Source organism: Agelaius tricolor, unplaced genomic scaffold, assembly GCF_023055355.1.
Source record: "Agelaius tricolor isolate 1412-34295 unplaced genomic scaffold, bAgeTri1.0.p SCAF_1, whole genome shotgun sequence".
Lineage (NCBI taxonomy): Eukaryota > Metazoa > Chordata > Aves > Passeriformes > Icteridae > Agelaius > Agelaius tricolor.
In genome coordinates this window covers 13,612,490-13,634,671 of record NW_027269261.1, presented here as the reverse complement: position 1 = coordinate 13,634,671, position 22,182 = coordinate 13,612,490, and positions in this window count along the sequence as shown.

Here is a 22,182-nt window from a genome sequence, read left to right as displayed (position 1 = left end):
ATTAAAACCTCACATCCTCTAGGACTGCTCAGCATCCCCCACAGTCATGGTCCACATGTTTCAAGACGACACAGTCCTGTGATTTCAGAGGCCATGATCTCAGAACAAATATTGATGCAACTGCTTAATTGTGGCTCCACAAGGAAAGAGAATAGTGCAGTCCTTCCAACATACCCTGATTCAGAGAAAGTTATGGCACAAAACCTCCCTTTGGTCTTTATTTCCAATGAGTGCACTGTCACTTTGGGGGAAATCAGCAACTGGTAATGTGACTTCATTTGCTGGGACATGAGTCAATGGGTGCCTAAAGACACCCCAACTACCCTTTTAGTGTATGCCAGCCCTTTTTACTTCCTTAGTGTTAGCTCAGAAGGTCCAAGCCCCTCCTGAAGTTTAGCCATGCCTGCTTAAGAAGTTACATCCATGCTGATATTGGCCCCCTTATGTAGGCTTGATGAATTCAAAGGCACAGAGAGTTTCAGAGCTTTCACAAACAACAAACTGTGACTGAGGGAACAACAGCAAGTGGAATCAACACACAAGGCTATTTTTTTCATTAAGAAAACTTATTTAGGCCACATGAGCTAGTGAATGCGTTCACAACCACTTCTGTAACTATGATGCCATGGAAAAATGCTATTCCAAAAAAGCATCTGGCTAAATACAACAGACTCCTATTAATTGAGCCTACACTTTTGTCAAACTGCAAGACGTCTTTCAGAATGTAACAAAGAACATTTTTTAAAGCTGCCTTTCTCTAGCTTGTCATCAAATCTACCCTGAAAGCACAGTGAGGCAATGAACTCAGTATCTGACTTTGTAACAGGATAGGTATCTGCCAAACGTATCCTCACAAGCCAACAATGCACTAGTCATATGGATTTTTTTTTTTCCATGCACCAGCCTTTATTAAAACTTTCTCAATTAATTCTGTGGTCTCCAGGACCTTCTGCCAAGGTCACCATTCAGAGCTGAAAGGGCTGCTCACTGACTAATGAATAGTAACTTCTCTGGAGACTTTCTTGTAAGCCATAATCAAACACAATCTTCTGTTAATTGCCTACACATATTTGGTGCATTAACAAGAGGAGCTTTAAATACATACATATACATATATATATTTATATATAACCAAACACAACTGCAGAAGGAAAAGCTAAGATATTAGCACCATACGAGGATCCTGTTGATGACTTTTCTATCAAAGCCAGATCTGATTACTGACGTGGGGAAAATGTTTTATTTGGAATAAAGCCTCTGTTTCAGAAGACCACATCTCAAATGCAGTGCTGGATGGCTACTCCTGTTCTTGCATAAATTCTTGCCTTTGAGAAGAGGTCAATAATAGGTTCTTGATCTAATTACTGCTCTACATCTAGCTGTCTGCTGAAAATTCTCTCCTAGACATCTGATTTTGAACCAGACTGGCTTGGTTAGTCACAAAGGCTTCTGCTTTGATGTGCAACTCTCTAGGGCACAGCCCGTCTCACCACACTCAAAAGACTAAGAGGTCTAAGGAAGCGCTGTCAGGAGCAAGCAAGACCTCACCAAATCAAAATAACCTGCTCACATAGCATCAAATAACATTATTATGTTATTTGAACTTGGGGAAATGCTGATATTTAAAATTGATCAGTTGGTTTGGCAGTTATCAGGTTGGCTCTCAGCCCTATCTCACCATGGCTGGACAGAAGCTGATTGGTACTGCTGACCAGTCTGTCACTAAGCTAAGCGGCAAGTGGCCTCCCCTCCCAAAAACTTTGGATTTGCTTTGCAATCCTGAGGAATTGATACCTTCTGCTGAAACACAGCACAGAGGAGGAGATAGCACTGAGAGCTTCAAGTATTGGCAGAGCTCAGCAGGAAACCAGGAGGTCTGAGGGGGTCACATGTGCTGTCTCTTAAATGAGAACACCTGCACAACTCTGAGCCTTCTGCTGCTGCTATCAGTCCTCTGCTCTTAAGGCCACTCATAATAGAAGAGCATCTAGAGACAGCATATTTTGGTTTTCAGATGCCTCAGGTGAGGCTACAGGCCACCCTTCTGATACCAAGCAGATAAGATCAGGCATCTTTACATGTCTCAGAACGTTGCTTCTTATCTAGTGTGCAGTGGGGCAACCTCTAATCCCCCAGAGGAGAACCAGAGGGTGCACCAGAGGGTGATGGAGAACTCTCAGAGCCTACCAAGGACTTGCACATTTCTGTCCTCTCCTCTTAACTTTTTTCCCCTTTGAGACTTTTTCCCTGGTAGTCCTTTAGACTCCTGGACTGCCCTGAGAGGAATTTCAATGGATGCTACAGTTTTGAAAGAAGGTTAGATCAAGCTCCTGGTGAAGAATAAAAGAGATCCCTAGATTTCTTCTCCTTGCTTATCCTTTATGGTCCTTCTGTAGGGCAAGTTAACAGGTTTTTCTAGGTATGCCACAATCCATATTACATTATTTTTCCATTGCTAGTTTCAAATTATACTGCTTCTCCCTCTAAGCTCATAAAGTTCTTTTTAAAAGCTCATAAAATTTCACCTGTGTACATTTATGGCTCTCAGGATATGAACTAAACTCAATTGATTTAGCTATATTTACCGCTGCTGAACTTCACACTGCATTTTACCACACTACCTTTTCAGGAGGAATAAGTCACTTCCTCCTCCTTTCCTCTTTCTGAATTTTTCCAATGCAGCCACTGAATGCAGAGGACTTATCCAATTTTCCCCCTTTTGTTTGTAAGCCACCAATACAGTTCTGGCTTAAAATGTCTACACAGTGTCTACACTGACAGATTTAGCTCTGTAGCTCTCTCCAAGGCCCTAAGTCTGTGGTCATCCATACCACATATTCATAGAATAGTATGGGTTGGAAGGGACCTTTTAAAGATCATCTACTCCAACCCTCCTGCAATGAGCAGGGACATTTTCAACTAGATCAGGTCGCTCAGAGCCTTGTCCAACCTGGCCTTGAATGTTTCCAGGGATGGGGCATCCATCACCTCTCTGTGCAACCTCTTCCTTGTTTGCTCAAAGGACTTCATTCCAGAAGGAAAACCAAGCACAGCTGATGGGATTATTTCCCTACATTTCCCATGAGGCAGGGGAATGCAGGTGTGGAAGGTCCCGGTTTTGGTACCTCCTCCCGGACCACCTTCCACACTGACCTCTTCTGAGTGTTCACACACGACAGCCCAGAGCATGCAACACATACCATGAGCATCACATAATGAAAGCATCAGCCTGTCTGGCTACAGCACCCCCACAGACATTTTTCAAGCTTTGTTTTGGGGTGGGGAGGGGAAGAAAGAAAAAAATAAACCCACAGAAGATTAATAATGATGTGTCAAGGTCATGGCTTGTAGCCCAGGAGAGACCTAAGCCAAGAGCTTTGCAGCATGGGACTCAGCCTCCGGCAGTACTGACACCAGCCACTGCATACCCATGTGGTCTGGGGACACCCTGTGGGATGCTGCCTCCAGAAACAGACAAACCCAATGAGGTAAACCCAATGAGGGATTTGGAGGCTCCAAAAAGACCTGAAGCACCCCAAATCCATGACAGCACCTTAGCTCCAGATCACAGATTCTGCTGAGTTGGGAGGGACTCACAAGGATCATGGAGTCCAGCCCCTGGCACCATCCTCAAAAGTCACTCCATGTGCCTGAGAGCATTGTCCTTCTTGAGCTCTGTCACAACCTGGGGCTGTGACCACTGCCCAGGGGAGCTTGTTCCAGTGCCCAGTGTTCAGGGCTTCAGTGGTCCAGCAAACTGAGAGGGCAGTCTCTCTTGGTCCTGTCAAGGTTGGACAAAGAGGCCAGCAGAAGACCAACAGTAACCATGCATCTAATACTGACAGAAATTAATCCCTGTAAAATAACATGGTAGCCAGGCATAAACTCACAACTGGAGGCAAAGTTTATCTAAAAACATTTGGGTTGCCATGATTCCTTTTCCCATTTTAGACAAGACTGTGAAAACAGTTTTGATCTCTAGCCCTTTATTTCCTTTATGGCCGGAACATGAAGTGAATCAACATTTCAGAACCTCCAAAATATTTTTATTTGCTCTCAGTGTTTGCTTATAAAAATGATTGGAGTTTGTCAGAGGGTGCAGAAGAGCTGCGTTATTTTTCAATGCTTGGGAAAGGAATGAATTTGCAAGGGGTACAGCAGGAACTGGCTCCAGCCTTTGCAACTTTGTGGTTCATTCTCTTTCTTGGTTTCACAGTAAATTGCTGCACAGGACTGGAAGGATGCTTAATTTCTCACAAGCAAGGGTTCAGCCCTGGAAGCCTTGTCAGTGGTCACCTCTGCACGGTGCTGACCTCCACAGAAAGAACACGACCCCGCTCCCACATACACTTTGTGGGGTGCACAGCTGCCACAGCACGAGGGCAGTGGCAGGGGCCATGCAGAAGCACCCTGCATGTTGGACAAGGGACCAGCTGGCACCTGCTCCTGAGAGGGAGGCAGCAGGTCCTGGTTGCCACTGAAAGCAGAAAGCTGATTTACTGAAGCGTATTGCACAGAATAAAGTCTGATGGAGGGGAAGAAAAGAATCTCACCAACGTGGAACTTCAGCTTTTTCTTTTCCCAAGAGACAAAAAAGTCCCACACTTGTCCTGTCCAGAGAGATCTTAAACAAGGATTGGGCTGAAATCAAGACTCCAGATATGAATATCCTTGAAGTTTAGGAAAGGACCTCTTCTCTTAAGATGGGCCATCTTAAAAACCTCTCTATAATTGCCAAACTCAAGTCTTAGATTCCAAGAAGAAACAAATTTAAGAATATTACATCCAGATGCAGATTTTCATTTAGTAGGTTTTGACTGTGGGAAATTACTGACACGACACACCAGACCTCAAAGCTCACTGCTTCTCTTCAGTACCACATGCCCCGAGACACCTTGGGATGGAGACTCTGACCCAGGAGCGACTCCCAGAGCTGGCTGAGTTTCCCTAGAGGAGCTCCATCCTGTCTGTGCCCCCCAAAGGCAGCAAGGTGCTGCCTGCAGTCCTTGCTGACAGACACGTGCGCTCTCTCGGTGCACCAGGCCGGCTGGAGGGGAACCAGGCTGACTGTGCCCAAGTGGCTTTTGCCTGGGCTGGCCTGTGTCCTCCCAGTCTGGGGACACTGACAGCGCAAATGCAGCTGCCTGCAAGACACTGTGCAGGCAGAGAAGGCAAGAGGCAGACACAGAGTGCTGAAGCAGCGTTGGTCTGGTAGAAAGCACCTGGAAATCCCTGGAAAGAGCTTCTTTGAAGAGTTATTCTTCACCCTGTTTTCCTTGTCATGCCAGTATGTCCTTTGCCATTAGCTGTTTTCAGGCTGGAGACAGGTAAACAAATAACCATGAAGCTTTGGTAAGTTATGTTGCTTACATTAAAAATAAAAAAAGTACAAATTTGTCTCTTTCTCCATTTTTAAAACGGCCCAAATTAAAAATAAATAAATTTTCTCCTTTCGGTGGAAACTTACTTGACACATTTAGGTTAATAAGTCCAATTGATAGATGACTTTTCACTCATGGTCCCATTTCCTAATCACATCCTTGTCTCACATCCACCCTGACTGAAGACTGATGAGAGCCTCTAATAGCCACTGCAGCCACCTTGCTCCTGCCCACAGCTAGCACAGCACCAGGTGCTGCAGGCACTGGGGAGGGGGCTCTGGGTACTCCCTCCGTGGGGCAGCCATGGCTCAGAACACACCTGAAAGCAGCACCTGCTGAACATTTTCCCCCTAGCAATCACCTTGTTTTCTCAGAGCAGTGGAGAGAAATCTACAGTGATGCTTTGCTAGGAATGGCAGATTTAGAGCAGCACCTCCTGTGGAGCGTGGTCTCCATGGGATGGATGAAGAGCACTCCAGACCCACTGTTGGCCTTGAGCTGGAAACCAGACCCAAGGCTGGCTGGCTGTGGAGGGTGCAGGGGCAGCTTGTGGGGAGGAGGAAAGTGTGCAGGTTGTCCTCGGTTTCTCTGCCTTGGTTAAGGAGCACCCATGGGTGAAACGTGGGTGGTGACGGAGCCTTCACGACGGGAGTGCCAGAAAGCAACGACCCAACTTGTAGCCACTGCCTTGATGAGCAGCTCAAAGAGCAGCCAAGTCTGTGCCTGGTAAATGCTCTCCCTTGGTGGCTGCAATGATGGATGATCTCTGAAGGCAGGGTGGGCTGTTGGTGCCTGGAAACTTCTGCAGGCGCTCCGCTTGCTCCACCGCCCTTCCTGTAGGTGCCTGTTAGGGCAACACAGCTCCTTGCCTGCCCAGCCCGCTGCCCTGGGCACAGTTTCACACAGGGTTCCCATCTCATCAGGGCCTTGTTAACCAAGAGAAGAAGCCAGTATCACTGGGAAAAATCTGGGTTTTGTGGGAACTGAGCTCTGCTTTGTTAAAGCCATCCAGCAGTGCAAAACACGAATGAAAAAGTGCAGGGAGGTGCCACCGTTCCAGGGCAGTGCCAGCTCTGAGCAATGATTTAGTTGCTGAAAGAGGCAGGCAGAGGCAGAGACACAAAACTGGACTGATCTGCTGGCTCTGGTCATGGGCTGAGAGACACCAGCATTTCCCAGGACAAGACTAGCATGATCTCCTCCAGCCAAGAGGAACTGCAACCCCATGAGGTCTTTTCTCAAGCTCTTTTCTATATGCAGGAGCACCCTCATGCAGCAGCTTGAGAGTCAGAGCTGCAGGAGATCCATCTGAATCCTGCAGGTGTCTGATTCTTGCAGATTTTTTTTCTTCTTCCAGTGCTCTTTGCATCAGAGGCAGAGGCTTTTCATTTCAAGCAACTCATTATTTAACCCACCTTGTTAAATCTGCTCTAACATGGAGAGTGGGAGTTAAGGGATGCCCACTCCCAGAAGCAATGCTGGGGACTGTACTTCCTAAATATATTTTATTCGATTGCTTTTATTTCATTCCCTCTTCCATGCTTCCTGCTCAGTCCCAAACAGGGAATTGCAACACCTGCCCAAGAGCACACTCTGAGAAAGGGGAGGTGCCTCTCTCAGAGGCAGAGCTGTCCTTCTGCAGTCATTCATTCATTCAGATAAGCAATGTTGTGAGAGGTAAACATTTGTTTAACTTTCCCATAAAAGAGCTCAACAGAATAAAGCAGGGACTTCAGCCTTACTGACAAAGAGGCCTGCCCTACAAGAAAATTCAGTGCAGCCAAACTCAAATATGCACATAAAATTTAAACTCAAATCTGGATTGTGTTTTTTCTGAATGGTTTCTATCTTTTCACTCAGCTGAACCAAGCTCACCAGCCTCAAAACTCAGTTTCCAAATGATCCCTTGGACCCAGCTCCCTCAGGAGAGCAGCTCTCTGTGCAGGAGACACAGTGCTGAGCACAAGCATGGGTGGAGACTGAGAATTCTGAAACATGGCTGTGCTTCAGTTCCTCTCCTGTACCAAAACATTTGGGTCTCTACCCCTTTCCATTTCAATTTTCCTATGCCACTTCCCCTTCTCAAATGAGGACATCAAATACTCATGGGAGTCTCACTAAAAACCTGTATACCCAAGTCTGGTGCTTGGGGTTGTCTCATTTTGGGTGCGCACAGGGAGGTTTCAAAGAGGCTGAGCTGCCCTAATGCTGGGCCCAATACTAACCAGGCCATCAATGTATTTGGGGCTGAGATTATGGAAAACCTTAAGCTCCTTAAAAAAAAAAAAAAAAAAAAAAAAAAAATTAACCATAAGCACGCCCTGAAAACTGAAACAGGTTATGTCACATATGGTGAAGGTCCAGAACATCCAGTCTGTTTCCACACGTGAAAACGGAGTAGAAAACAAAGATGCACCCAACAACTTTCTGCAAGCAAATGCTGATTTTTTAAGGCTATTTGGAGTGAAGAACAATATTAAACGCTTACACGTCAGCCCTTTGGAAAAAAAGCATTTGCAGAAGTACCTGAATTGTTTATCTCAGTTCAGTTCCCATCTCCTTTTCCCTCACAGTGGAGGGAAAAGTGACATTTTACCCGTCAGACTGCAGAGACCGTGTGACAATATGACAAACAGCAGAGCTGCAATGTGCTAAGACAGCTATTGCTGAGGAGCTGCAGATGGACCTTTGCCCTGTTTGGTTTGGACAGCATTTACAACACTTCCAGTTCCATCTTCTAGTGAAACCAGTCTACTTAAATTGTCCTCCAGCAAGAACCCACAGCACCATGGCTAACAGGCAGCATGGTGCTAAGCTAAAACCAAACAGAACAGAAAAAGCTCACAAAAAAAAAAAAGAACTCTCAGTTCTCTACAGGAACTCTCAGTGATAAAACTACAAATTGCTCTACTGCATTTTTCCTGTATCAATTTTACTGGTAATTCCTAATTATCCTTATCTTTGCCATCCAAATGCAAATGCAATGAGGCACATTTTCCTTCTTTTAGTCCATCCTTCACAAGTCTCTTCTTTTCTGCCAGAGCTGATGGCTGCAGGCTGGGGAAAGGGGCTGTGGGAGGGAACAGTGGCCCACCTTGCTGCTTCCCACTTCTCCAAGGTCATCATCCCGCGCACCAGTGGAGCAGCACCACGCTGCTGCTGTCCTGCTGCTCACATTTGAGAGCTGTTGCCATGGCACCAGGGGACAAATCGCTTCTTGACTGTGCCCTGCAAATCTCTCCCAGCAGAGCTGGGGCCTGGACCTGCAACCTTGGCTATTTTTAGCCACGTGCTGTATAATGCAGCAGTTGATGACCATCTGCACATCTCCATTAGTCAGCTGTTTCCAGGTGCTCGGTGAAAGGAACAGAGACAGGGGGGAGGCTGAGATCAAACGCTGAGCAAGGGCAGCCGCTTGCAGTGCCTTTTGGTGGAGAACTCTGTCTCAGTTTCACTTGAAATCCATCACAATGGCACTAGATGGAAAGGGACCTTTGTTGCCTGCAAGCTGGAGGAACACAGACCCCTGACCCTCCTTCCCCGAGGTGCCCACACTGCCCAAGACACCCAGGCAGGATGATGGCTTCTCCCCTACACTCTCCCATCCCATGAGCTGCTCCCCAAGCCCTCCTGGTGCCTGCAGCCCTGGCAGGGGTGGGCCAGGACAGAAGGTCCTGAGGGCTGATTTATGTCCTCAGACAGGGACTATGAGAGATGTTCCCAGCCTCCCCAGTTTTCCCTCCCTACACGTGCCTCAAGCAAGCAGCAGCCCTGGGGCAATTCATGCTGATCCAGCCAGCAATCAGGTGATAGCATAAAGCCCTACAGGTGTCCAAAGCTGCAGGGAAGGTAACACTCCAGTAGCACTCCAGATGCCATTAGAATGGAGTCACAAGTAGGTCTTTAAGAAGAATCAAAATGCACTGGAGATTTCCAGGAGAGGAGTGCTGTGTGATGAAGGCCAGGCTGCTCTGGAGGGGTCAGACAGTTCCTGCCCAGCAGCCCAGCCCCATCTGACATGTGGTGCCAGCCTACTGAAGCTTATTAAAAGTATTTCAGAATAGCGGGTTCTTTTTTCACATAGCAATTAGAACAATGTTACAGACTCACAACTGTGCAAGGATACACTTGGGTTTTCTTTAGGCTTATTGAGGGCTAAGGGCAAATCTCCCAAACCCTGGCTGCTCATGTCCAAACACAATGGGATACATTGACAGCCCACCAGGTAACCTGCATCCTAAATTCACTGGTTTAATCCAAGCTCAAGAACAGATTCTTGAGCAGCTGAGCCAGGGTCTAGGCTGGCAAACCCACGAGGCTTGGGGGTGCTCTGATTGAGAGGTGCCCTGCCATGCACCAGGAAACCACTGACCAAACTCCAGCAGCAGGCTCAGAGCACAGGGGCTGAGCTCTAAGGTCTGAGGTTGTTGCACAGGTATTTTTTCCCTCATCACCCTGAAAAAGTGATCACACTGACTTTATATCCCCATGTGGCAAGCAACTATCACAGAGAAAAAACCAAAAAAACCGAGGCTGGAGCTGCTGAGGCAGCCTGTTCCCTCCAGTGCCTCCCAGCTGAGTACAGCAAGGCAGCACATGGACAGCCCAGAGACAGATGTGCTGCTCCTGCTCATCCTGTCCCTGCCCTGCTGAGGATGGCCAGCTTGCACAAAAAGCAAAGCAGCAGCTGGGCACAGGGCTTGCAAAATGCAGTGTTGCTGTCCAGGTCCTGGTGCAGGGTCTGACACTGAGACAGGTTTGAAATGAATGCTTAATTTCTCACATGTGAGGAGCTGCACGGTCTCTGGGGTGTAGGGGTGCAATTCCACAGGAACCCAAGGAGCTGGGTTGATTCACACCAGCTGCAGAGCTGGTGACTGAGAAGCAGGGCTGCCTCACTCCACGTTTTTCTGATTTTGTATAATGTCAGGGGGCAAATCAAGGCCATGTGAAGCTCTGCACTAAATCACCCACTGTGATTTAGGAAATGTGTACAGACGCAGGCGTTTGCAACCACACGAGGGACCAGCACCCCCTCGGAATGGAACAAAAACAACACACCACCAGACCTGAAATGAGCTGTGACAGATTCACCTGCTGCTAAAATGAGCAAGGATTTGTATCCTGGTGCCCAGACCTTCATGCCACCTGCAATAGGCTTTGGTTTGGGTTGTTTTGTTCCAGCCTAATGAGTGCTGTGGTTCCTCCCTGAGCTCAGACCAAACCAGAGGTACCAGGGTTAAACTGCTGAGCAGTTGGAGGTGGGAAGAAAGGAGTGGCTCCGTTTGAGCCCGGCAGGAATATCCTGGATGGGGCCAGCAAGAACCTTTCACATAAATACCCCATCAGAGCTTACCAACAACAGTGGTGGACTTCTGGGTGCTGCAGAAGGATCACATCCAGAGCACTGACATCCACCAGTGGGTTTCCCATCTGTGGTGGCTTCCCAGCATGTGACACATGCCAGGGTCACAATGCATGCTTTCCCCAGCCCTGGTGACCCACAGCTGAGTCAGTGACATGTGGGGGAGCAGCACCATGGCCCGAGGGCCCTGGTGTCTCCCTGCATGCAGTATCTCAGCCTGGCCTTCAACACAAACATCCTCAGCCATCTTTCCTGCTTTCCTCCTCAGAAAGGGAGCTGGAGAGGGAAAGCCTGATAGCAAAGAAAGATCTAGGAGTCAGATTCAGGAAGCTGAAAAAATTGGACAACAGCCTTCACCCTTGCATACTGGAATTGTTTGTTTATCTTCTTGTTTCCTCTATAAAACATCTCATCCCAGCTGGTTCATAAGGAAAGGAACAATAGCCATGTATTTTTAGGATCTATCTGTGAAGAAGTGATGACCAGTTTTTCCATTTTGTCACCCAGACCATTTTGTTTCAGCAAAAGACCCTGCAAAGCAGTGCAAACCATGAGTGTGCAGGGAAGGGTCTGTTGTGGCAGCCAGGGATTCCCCCCTGGCCCCAGCATCTGACAGCCCCAGCCCTGCCTGGTGGCATCCCAGGCCATTTGTGCCACCTCCAAAAAGTGAGACAGCACAGGAACCACAGAGTGAGTTATAGCCATAGACAGTACCAATAACCAGCCAAAGGCTTTGGACATAGGGGCATCTAGGACCTGCCTGTGACAAAAAAAAAAAGGTGGGTTTTTTTCATTTTCTCTTCTTTTCTCTTCCTTACTGCAGCATTCTTGACCACACAACAGAGATGCTCCCACATGAGAGTGCCACAGCCCCCGAGAGGCAAGTGCTTGCTGCCACAAACAAGCGCCTGCTCATTAAGACACCCAAGTTAAGAATGCAAATCTACAGCCTAAATATAGTGTGTGACAGAAAGTCCCAGTCTGAATTCATCAACACAGCACCTCAGGGGACTGTCAGAAGCAGGAGCAGCCCAGCCACAAAGGTATGGGAGAGGAAACACAGCAGCTTTTGGCTCCGTGGCTCCCCTGAGGCCCAGGGCTTGCATGCACCACCAGGTAACCTCAGTGCTACCATGAAGTCTCAAGCAAGGCACAAAGAAAGCAAAGATGCCACAAAAGCCAAACCTCCTGCTTCTCCTCCATCACCTCAACCAGTGGCAGTATCAGGGAAGAAATTAGGGGTGGGTTTCAAAAGCCCTTGGTGAGTCAGGAGCACAAGTTCTGCTGCCTGCGAAACATTAAATGGTGGATGGGACTGATTTCTCCTTCAGAAAGACAGGAAAGAGATTGCTAAGTCACAGATTCTTTTTGACCTAATCTGTTCCACTAAGCCTCTTTTGAAGTAGTGTCTCCCAGAAAAGTGCAGAGATAGCCCTCCAAGCTTCTTTTTGGCAGCAGTCTCTTTTCTCACGTTCCTGGATGAGGTAGCGTAGGTACAGGGGGGTGAAGAGATTTGTTTTTACTTGCAGCGAGTATCACAGGAAATTCTGCCTGCTGGTCCTTAATCATAACTCTATCAGCAATCATGCAGGCTCCTCATACAGCTTTCTCCTTAGCTCTAGGGACTCTCCATCCTGTGGTTTTCCCAAGTCTGTCTCACACTCCCTGCTACTTCCTGAGGAGGCCTTTATTAAAGGTGTTTTATCTTTTCCATGCTTCAGGGCAGGTCTCGGGTGCTCATTTTGCCCCAGCCCTCTCCTACTTTTCACAGCACTGATTCATAGGAACATCCCGGATTTCACATGAATCATTCCCTTTTCAGCTCATGTTCCCAATGATAATATTTTTGTGGAGTAGTTTTATTCTGTTAGCTCACAAAAAGCTCCATTACTCAAGCCTTTCCCAGATTGTCCAGTGGGTTTCTCTAAGGAAGTTTTTTCCACAGTGCTGCCTTATAATAAATCCCTTTCCTCTCTAAAATGCAGGGGTGGAAGGATGCAGAGGAAATGAGTCTACCAGCAAATGGATGGCCTTGTGCAGCTGTTTCCCAACAATTTACACTCAGTAATTAGTATTTCTGAGGACATGCACGGATAAGAGAGAAAATAAAGCCTATAAAAATGTGTTTCTTTATGCCTATACGTATCTGGGTGCAGTGCAAGGAAGAGCCCTTGTCTTCACAGTCCTATATGCATATATACACACAGGTGATATCTACCACAGCCCTGCCCAGCCTCCCTGCTGCTCCCTGGCTCACCTGTTCCAGTGTGTGCATGGACAGAATTACACACCTTATCATCTCCCATGGGTTTCTTTCATAGCCCCCAAGCCAGGCATGGGGGAAACCAAGGAGAATCACATCAGTTTGTACCTCCCAAAATAGGGGCATGCAAGGAGCTGGGGAAAAGGGCAGTCACCCTCCACAACTTAAAAGAAACCCCAACCTCCCAGACAAACAAACAAAAGAATATGCAAAATCAAACCAAACACCCCCCCACACACACCTCCCCCATGCTCAGAAATATTTACTACTCTTAAATTTTCCATTCTGGACCTTGGCCAGGAAGTAAATATCTTATTCTGGAAAAAACTGAATGCATTTCTGCACATTTAGGGGAAGTATTACACTTTCCTCATTTCCAAAGTGCAAATTGTGAAAGAGCCACTCTTACACATCTTTAAACCGATGATGAGTTTAATAAAAAACAAAGAAAGAAATAGAAAAAGCAAGAGATACTGCTCTCTGTACACTTCAGTGCCTGGTCAGGTTATGGAGAAGATTATTCTGGGAGGTGTTGAAAAACACCTGAAGGACAACACAGTCATCAATCACAGCCAGGATGGCTTCAGGAGAGAAGCCCTTGGCCCTGTGCTCTTCAACATCTTCATAAATGACTTGGATGAAGGACTGGAAGGGACACTGAGCAAGTGCACAGATGATACAAACTGGGAGGAGCTGTTGGCTCCTTCAAAGGCAGGAGAGACCTCAACAAATCAGAGGGCTGGGCAATCACCAACCATGTGAAGTTCATAATGGGAAAAGTGCTGGATTCTGCACCTGGGATGGGGCAGCCCTGGATGTACAGCCTGGGGAATGAGAGGCTGGAGAGCAGTGCCATGGAAAGGGACCTGGGGATCCTGGTCCATGGCAAGTTGAACATGAGCCAGCAGTGCCCTGGCAGCCAGGAGGGTGACCTGTGTCCTGGGGACATCAGGGACAGCATCCCCAGCCAGGCAAGGGAGGGGATTGTCCTGCTCTGCTCTGCACTGGGGCAGCCTCACCTCGAGTCCTGGGGGCAGCTTTGGGTGCCATGAATTAAAAACACATTAAATCATTAGAGAGTGTCCAAAGGAGGGCAACAAGGATGATGAAGGGCCTAGAGGGGAGGCCACATGGGACGTGGCTGAGGTCACTTGGTGTGCTCCTCAAAAGGAGACTGAGGGGAAACCTCATTGCAGTTACAGCTTCCTTTTGAGGGACAGAGGAGAGGCAGGCACTGATCTCTGTGATGACCAGGGACAGAACCTGAGGGAATGGCCTGAAGCTGTGCCGGGGGAGGTTTGTGTTTGATATTAGGAAAAGGTTTTTCACTTGGAGGGTGGCTGGGCACTGGAACAGGCTCCCCAGGGCAGTGCTCACAGCACCAAGCCTGACAGAGTTCAAGAAGCATTTGGACAACACTCTCAGGCACATGGTGTGACTCTTAGGCTGTCCTGTGCAGGGCTAGGAGCTGAACTTGATCCTTATGTGTCTCTTCCAATTTGACTTATTCTGTGATGTCAGGAGTGAGTCCTTGATGCCTCTTTAGGTACAACATCTTTGCATGGCCTTTAAAGAGCAGCTCTGGAGAGGGCACTGCTGCCATGGCTTGCAGGCCACCTCTCCCTGCTGCTGGCTGTAGGGGACAGCTGCCTGCTCACCCAGAGGTCCCAGACACACCACAGACCTACCTTTAGCTCATAAGGGCAGAGAAGCAAATCCAAGCTCCCAGCACAGCCCTGTAGCAAAAGAGGTGAATGAGCTCCTAGCGTGTTGGTGGTGGGAGTAGAGAGGGAAAGCAGGGCTTGCTTTTACCCAGCACGTGCTAAAGGCACTGGGTGCTGAGGTGTGGGATTTGGAAGGGCACTGAAAAGGTGGGAATAGCCCAGAGAAAGGAAGGAAGAACCCCAAAGGACACAGGTGATCCTGGGAGGTGGTTTAATTACAGCTCATCTGCTTTCATGGAGACACCAACAGGACTCTAACCCAGCACAGAAATGCAGTAGACTAAACACAAGAAAACCAGTCACTGTGGGCAGAGCATGGGACTGATGTTCCTCACTGCCTTTAGCATGTGGGGAAGGAGCACTGAATTTATCTAGGTAGCAGACACCTGCAGCTTTGGTGTTCAAGCTCCCTGGATCATTGGCAGCCCAGCTGCATGTGCTCAGCACACCAGACCCAGCAAAGGGTCTCCTGCAGAGCCAAGCCTGCTCCTCTCCAGCAGCACTGAAGGGGAAGGTGCTCAGACACTACTGAACCAGAACATGTAAAATACAGCAGAGCCTTTGGGGAACGCGAAGGGCAAAAAAGAAAAAGAAAGAAACCACCAAACCCTAAAAGATAACTTCCCTCTCTCACATAGAAATTCAGACTGCTGAATACCAGATTTTCAGCATTTCTGTTTTTCACTATGTACTCCCTTGTCATTTTCAGCAGTCAGTGTCTGAAAGGAGAGACATCTCTGCCATGTGCAGGTGGCAGAGAGCCTGTGCCCACCTACCAGAGGCCTTTCTGCTGGGCACAACTCCACCTTTGCGAACCCTCTCCAGCCCCAGGTGAAACAGAACACATTTCCTGGATCCCTGCAGAAATGAGGGGCTCTGAGCAGCTTGCACAATGCACAACAGCATCCTGCAGACCCATGACTGGGCCTCCTCCAGTCGAGCCACTCCCTCTCCCAGCTGGGCAATCCCCTTGCAGATCCCTGGGATGAGTAAGGATTTTGCCAGAGGATGAAGCAAAGCCCAGTGTGTCCTCCCTGCTTCCCCTCTGCAGGATGCCCCTGTGCTGAGAGCTCCTCACCAGCACAGCCAAGCCTCCTGATCCACCAGCACTGAGGAGAGCCCACGTAAAGGTATCCCATAAAACATCCTTCCCTGCTGAGCTAGCCCAGCTCCTTCCATGGGAACTCTTGTCTTAGGAAACCTCCCTCCATGTTTGCAATTGAGACTTGCCAGTGCCTCTTTTATACCCCCTTTTTTTTTTTGCTTTTTCCTCGCCCTTTCCAAATACTTGGTTTTATGAGCTTCTTGTTGAGATCATAAAATACTGGGTTGGAGGACTATAAATTCATAAGGAGGTACTCTTTGAAGGGAGCTCTTTTTCCCTTACTATTAAAATGATAATAATAATAAAAAAAATATCCCCATCCTTCCCTCTCATGCAAACACCCTCCTGTTTTGCAGCACAACATCTAAATAAGGATCTGGGCCCTTACACATCATCTTGCCTCTTAGATTTAACCAGAGCAGGTTTTGCAGCCTGGGAACCACAGACAGAGGTGGGCAGCAGCCAGCCCTGATAACAAAATCTTGGGCCCAAGGAAAGCAGTTCCTTTTGGAGTTTTGCAGAGATAATAATTACCTGTTCATGCTGGGTCCAGCTTCTTCCACAGTCCATGGTAGGAAGCATAAGGCAGTCAGCCAGAGCTGAGGATGCCTTCCTTCACCTTTTCATCAGGAAGCCTTAAACACTTCATGGAGAGATCACCACCAGGCTGCTAAAAGATGTTGAAAACCCAGCTCTTTTCCTTCCTCACACATGGTGACAACATCATGTGTCCTCCCAGAGACACACCTGTGATTTAACCCAGTGCTACAACTACCCCACATCCACTGCAGGACAGCCCTGCACCTTTCAGGAGCACCACTGGTTTTGCAGGTGGGGAAACTGAGGCTGGGAGACCTGTTCTGCTCCCCTCACTGCCCTGCTCCAGGCTCAGTCTGCCCTCACTCCCTGGTGGCTTGGTGCTAATTGAATCATATCCTGTCCATGGCAAAGGGAGAGCTGAGGGGGCACAACTGACTCTCTAAATGAGGAACACTCTGCTGGGATTTGGGGTATATTAGCTAAATCTTGCAGCCTTTATTCAATCAAGCCTTCAGCTGAGAGGCATTCCCAGTGTGCAGCCTTAATTGGCTTATTTAAGATCAGCCAGGCCAGCTGCCCGGCCCAGCTGAGTCAGCGAGGGAGCACAGGGGCCTTTCCCCCATCTTTGGGAAGGGAGAGAGTCCCACCACTCCTGGGGCTCTGCAAAACTGGACTTGGCTCCAGATCAACGCCAAACTCCACCAACAGCATGGGAGTTGTGGCTGCTTCCATAAGTGGAAGGCTTCCATGGTGGCTGCTGTAGGCTTTGGCTCACACAGGAAAGCAGGGCCTGACTGCCAGCCCCCTGCCCTTGGACATCTTCCTGGCCTCTCCCTGTCCACAGGTTAAAGAAGGGATTTGCAAGAAGCAGGACCGAGGGCAAGGTTTCTGCAAGGCAGATCCTCTGGTCCCCCATTATCGCTGCTTCTTTTAAAAGAAACAATTGTGCACAGGGAGGAGGAGGAGGAGGAGGTCACATGAAGGATGCCTGAAATTCTTTCCAAACCACAGCCATTTCTGACCCATCAGAAATTTCCCCACTTACTCTGGCCTGTGAACTCTGGAAAATGCAATTAAAAGAGAAAAAGCAGAGGCCTGAAACCTCTGATTCAGGCGGGCTCTCTGACATTCATTAATGAGGCCGGCCTTACACGGCGCTGGTTCAATAGGAGCGACTGTCTGCTTCCAGCCCCGGTTCATCAAGAGTTCATCACTTCTCCCTTCCAACAGAAACCCGCCTGAAATTTGTCCTGCCTTCACAGAAGTCAAGGGAGCACCTCTTTTAATGGTTTAATGTGACTGAAATTGGCATTTTCTGGGTTGACAGTGGAGATGAGCAGCCCTGTGTATATATGTGCTTATACATATCCACTGTAACTTCCCCCAAATATCATCTTCTGTCTAAATCTGGATGCACCACCCAGAGCCTGGCAAGGTGACAGCAGGCAACTGTGTCAACAGCTTTCCAGGGAGGGCACAGGACAACCTGCCAGTGTCACCAGAGCTGAGCCAGCAACTTCTGGGCACGTTGTCCACCTGCCCTCCACCCACGTGCCAGCAAGCAGATCCTGACACTGCCTCTCTGATTTGTTATTTGATATTTGGTTCCTACCCCAGACTCACACAGCTGCAGACACATGGCCACCTCTGAAATGGTTGATTTTAACTGTGGAGCTCATTTCCAGCAGTAGCAGTGGAGGAAACTAGTGGCAAAAGGAGATGGAGAGGGATGAATGGCTCCAGCATGCTTGGAGGTAGATGTGGGCTGATGATGGGTCTGGGCAAGAGGAGGTAGAGGAGGATAAATGGCTTTGGCTTGTTTGGAGGTAATCCCAAATTAATAGTTAAAATTTTATAAAATTTAACTAAGCCCTTGTGCTCAAACAGAGGGGCTACACTCTTGGGAACAGGTGGGTTTTATTGAGAGCAGTCCTCCCATTCCAGGTTGACTGAACCAGCTTCTTTCCCCAATAAATCTGCCCCCTACCTGCTGGCTCCCCGTGACATCCCAGGCCTCTCCATGGCAGGAGAGGCTCCCACTGCTGCCACAGGTCATGCTGTACAAAGCTCACCACTTGATCCCTGAGGTAACTTTATCCCCCTCTGTTTAATACCATTAAGCAAAACTACCTGTGTGGGGCCACCTGTGTAACCAGAGAACTTCCCGTGGCCACGTGCCAGGGTGTCTCCTTCCAGCCTGGACCCACCACCAGGGTGGGAGGGGGACAGTCTCAGGAATGATCTGGGCAGGGGGCTGCTCCAGCTGCTGGTGAGGTGAGAGGAGTCCCACCTGCTCCGGGTCTGCAAAGGGCACCGACGACGCAGGGGGTTGTGCACCTCTCCCTGAATCCATGGAATGAATCCCTGACCCGCTTGGCACTGTGAGGATGGGAGGGATGACGTTTCCAGCAGTCACTAGGACTTGATTTTTGCGGGCAGAGTCCACATGGAGGAGCCAGGTGATTCCTGCCCACGTGTCAGCGTGGCCGCGCCTGGCCGTGCCACCGTGCTCCTCTGCTGCCTCTCACCACGGGCTTGGCAGCTCCTCCCTGAGCAGCCTGAAATGGATCCCTGCAGATGAGAGGCATTTCACTGCTTTCAGTTGGGAATAATAGAGATGAGAAAGCAGAGTATGGTTGGGATGAGGCCCCGTGCCTGAGCCCTGGTACTTTGTTTCCACAACACAGAAATGCCAAAGCCTGACAACTATAATCAACAGCAATATTGCTTCCTTCAAGATTTGGTCCAGTGCAAGGCTAAAGTCTTGTGGGAAGAATTTATTTTTAATTCTCTCACCATACCAAAATTATAGAGCTTTTAAAAACCACCCACCCCCCCCAAAAAAGAGTTTAACATTTCCATACTTCTTTCTATTTCAAAGCACAGAATTAAAACTGTTATGGGTTTGAAAATGGAAACTCACTCAACTTGGAGCCCACTGGCTGGTTTCTACCCCAAGTTCTCAGAGAAGTTTTTAAAGGGGGATTAAGCAACAACCTCTGTTTTGCAGATAAGGAAACAAATCAAATTTTGGATAAGCATCTAAAAGTGAGTCAATCAAAATTGGTAGCAACATTGGAAAAGCCATCCATGTCTCCTGACTTCTCCACAGGTCCGTGACTAAACAAGCAAAATAGATCTCAAACCAATCATGAGATTTCATGAGAGAATGCAATAAACACAGGTGACATGCCAATTAAAAAGATACTGAGTTATACTCACCACAATGTGCATTTAAAGCAGTTAATTCCTTCCATGGAGAAAAAAAAAAATGAAGTCTCTGACTTTGCAGGCAGATTCCTCCCCATGAGAAAAAGTGAGATGAAGGGCTTTTGCTCTGCCTGGTGGGATGGTCTGGGGAGCAGGAGATGCCAATAGTGCTACCCAAAGTTGCCAATCCTTGCAAGCCATGCGACCGTCTTACACAACCTTTAATTACTCAGGGAGCTCAGCATTTTCCATTGGAGGAGGCTGAGTGGGCTAAAACACTGTGTCAAGGGCAAGGCTGAAGTTGGGGGAACTTTTATTCTTAATTTGCCTGGAAAAGTGTTATATGAAAAAGTGTTGTGTTCACATTCCAGTTGAAGCTTTTTAGGTGCAAGGAATTATTTTGACTTTCAGCAAAACAGAGAGTATATCACCTGTGGGGATGGGGAATTTTAAAAACAGAGGGGGAAAGCTCATGGCGATTGTTTGGGATAGACATCCACCTGTAACCAGAGTTTTCAAACTCAGCTTGTGTTTTCATCTCCTCACAGCATTTCTCTGTGTAGCTCAGGTGTCTTTAAAAAGGTCCCCTGAATTGCAAGGAATGCTAGTGTGTATTTGAAAGTGATTTCTCACAAGCCACTGGAGGGCTGTTGGGGCAGGACTGGCTGGAAGGAAAGCTAAAGATTCCCATCTATCATCTCCAGGAGCTCAGGTTTTGGTTATTCAAGTCTTTTACATGGAAAGTGACTTTCCAGAAGTATTTCAGTCTTTAAATATTTGGCATTGGCTGGCTGTCCCATAATTCAGGGCAGGTGTAGTTTACTGTGGCTTCACAGGAAACATCACTCAACACACACATCCCACAAGTTTGTAGTTGGCAAGCTGGGGTTTTTTTGTAAAAAACAAGGAGTGATCCCAAACAATTCTGCAGCACACAGTTACATTTTTATTTACACCAGCTTGGCTTTTTTTCTCTAAACACATTTCTGCCTGCAGCCATAATTGGATTTACTAGGCCCAGCAGCTCAGTGCCAATCATGTTTCCATGGAGAAAACAGTAGGTCCAGCTCATTCTCCCATGTGCTCTCATCTCCAGCTCCCTTGGAGGCACTGCCTGTGTCACTGCTCAAGAAGCACCCTTGCACTTATGGAGTGCAGGAGTCCCCAGGGAAGGGACAGAACTCCCAGGGAAACAATAATGAACACAGACAAATAATCAGGAACATTGAGACACAGGGTGCTCACAGCATCCCAATAGCCTCAGATGTGGGTTTGAGATGTCTCCTCTGCCTGCCCTGCCAGGAGCAGACAGACAGAGATCCAGGAAGCAGGGCATCCTACAGAGCCCAGGCCTCCCAAGCTCTGCTTGAAGCCCTCCTCAGCAGCAGAAGGTACCCTCTGCCACAGAAAGTGCAGCCAGGGGTTCAAGGGCTTGAATGAGCTCATGTTCAAGGAGTTTATTCTCCTTTCTCCTCAGTCTGGGCACTCTGTCTCTCCCTGCTGTAGGGACTAGTGGAAAATCCTCATTGCAACCTCCACACAAGTAAAACATCACTTCAGGCCCTTCTTGGTGTTCACTTCCATGTGCAGCATCATATGAGTGAAGCTGCCCTTTGTCTTGGAGGTGGAGCTGCCAGAAAACCATGGCCAGGCCCACTCCCACCTTTCACACCTCATTGCTGATGAAACTGGGCTTTGGGAATCCCTTTGGGACCAGCTGGCATCCTTAGCCTGGTCTGCTCTGCCCTGCCTTGGGAAGCTGACCAGTGCCACCTCATGCTCCTGAGTGGTACCCACAGATGGAGTCGGGCTGGCAGAAGCAAGGCAGCCTCCTTAGGGCTAAGGGTGGCTCCCAGCTGTGCAGTGGCTGTTGCCAGTGGCCTCCCTCACCTCCCAGCTTCCTCAGGTTACCCTGGCAAAATTTCTTCAGGTGCACCAATCTATAATCCATGGCTAGCCTAGGTATCTATTGAAATACCTAGGTTACCCACTACTACCCATATTAGGCAGACTCCAAATAGTCCTTATAGGGAAGTTTAAGTGACAGTGGCCTGGTGGGATGAAAAGCCACCCTCCTGCCTGTGACAGGGAGAGGACACAGTCTGCTGGGAGATTTGTCCAAAGCTATGGCACAGCAGTGGCCCCAAAGTTTTGGGCATCCTGCACCCCACAGCCTCTCCTTCTGCTGGCAGCCGCTGCTTCCCAAGCCACCTTTGCTGCCTGGCTGTGCAGCCGCTGCTGCCCGTGCCAGGCAAAGGGTGTAATCAATGGTAAGCAGGCTGCATTTTAATTACCCTTTATATAATGCAAACGTGACTGTGTTAACAATCCTTGCAAGCCATGCAACCGTCTTACACAACCTTTAATTACTCAGGGAGCTCAGCATTTTCCATTGTCGTACAATTTGCTTTATCTTCCATTATCTCACCGGGCTGCCAGGCCCTGCAATACAAAGGGAAACACTCTCTGCAATTTCTTCCAAGCCAGGCATCTCAAAGCTGTGTACCTGCTCCAAGACAATCATGTTTCCTCCCCTTTATTTCCTCTGAGCACAAAGCCAGAACATCACCCAAGCACAGTTGTATGTGCATATG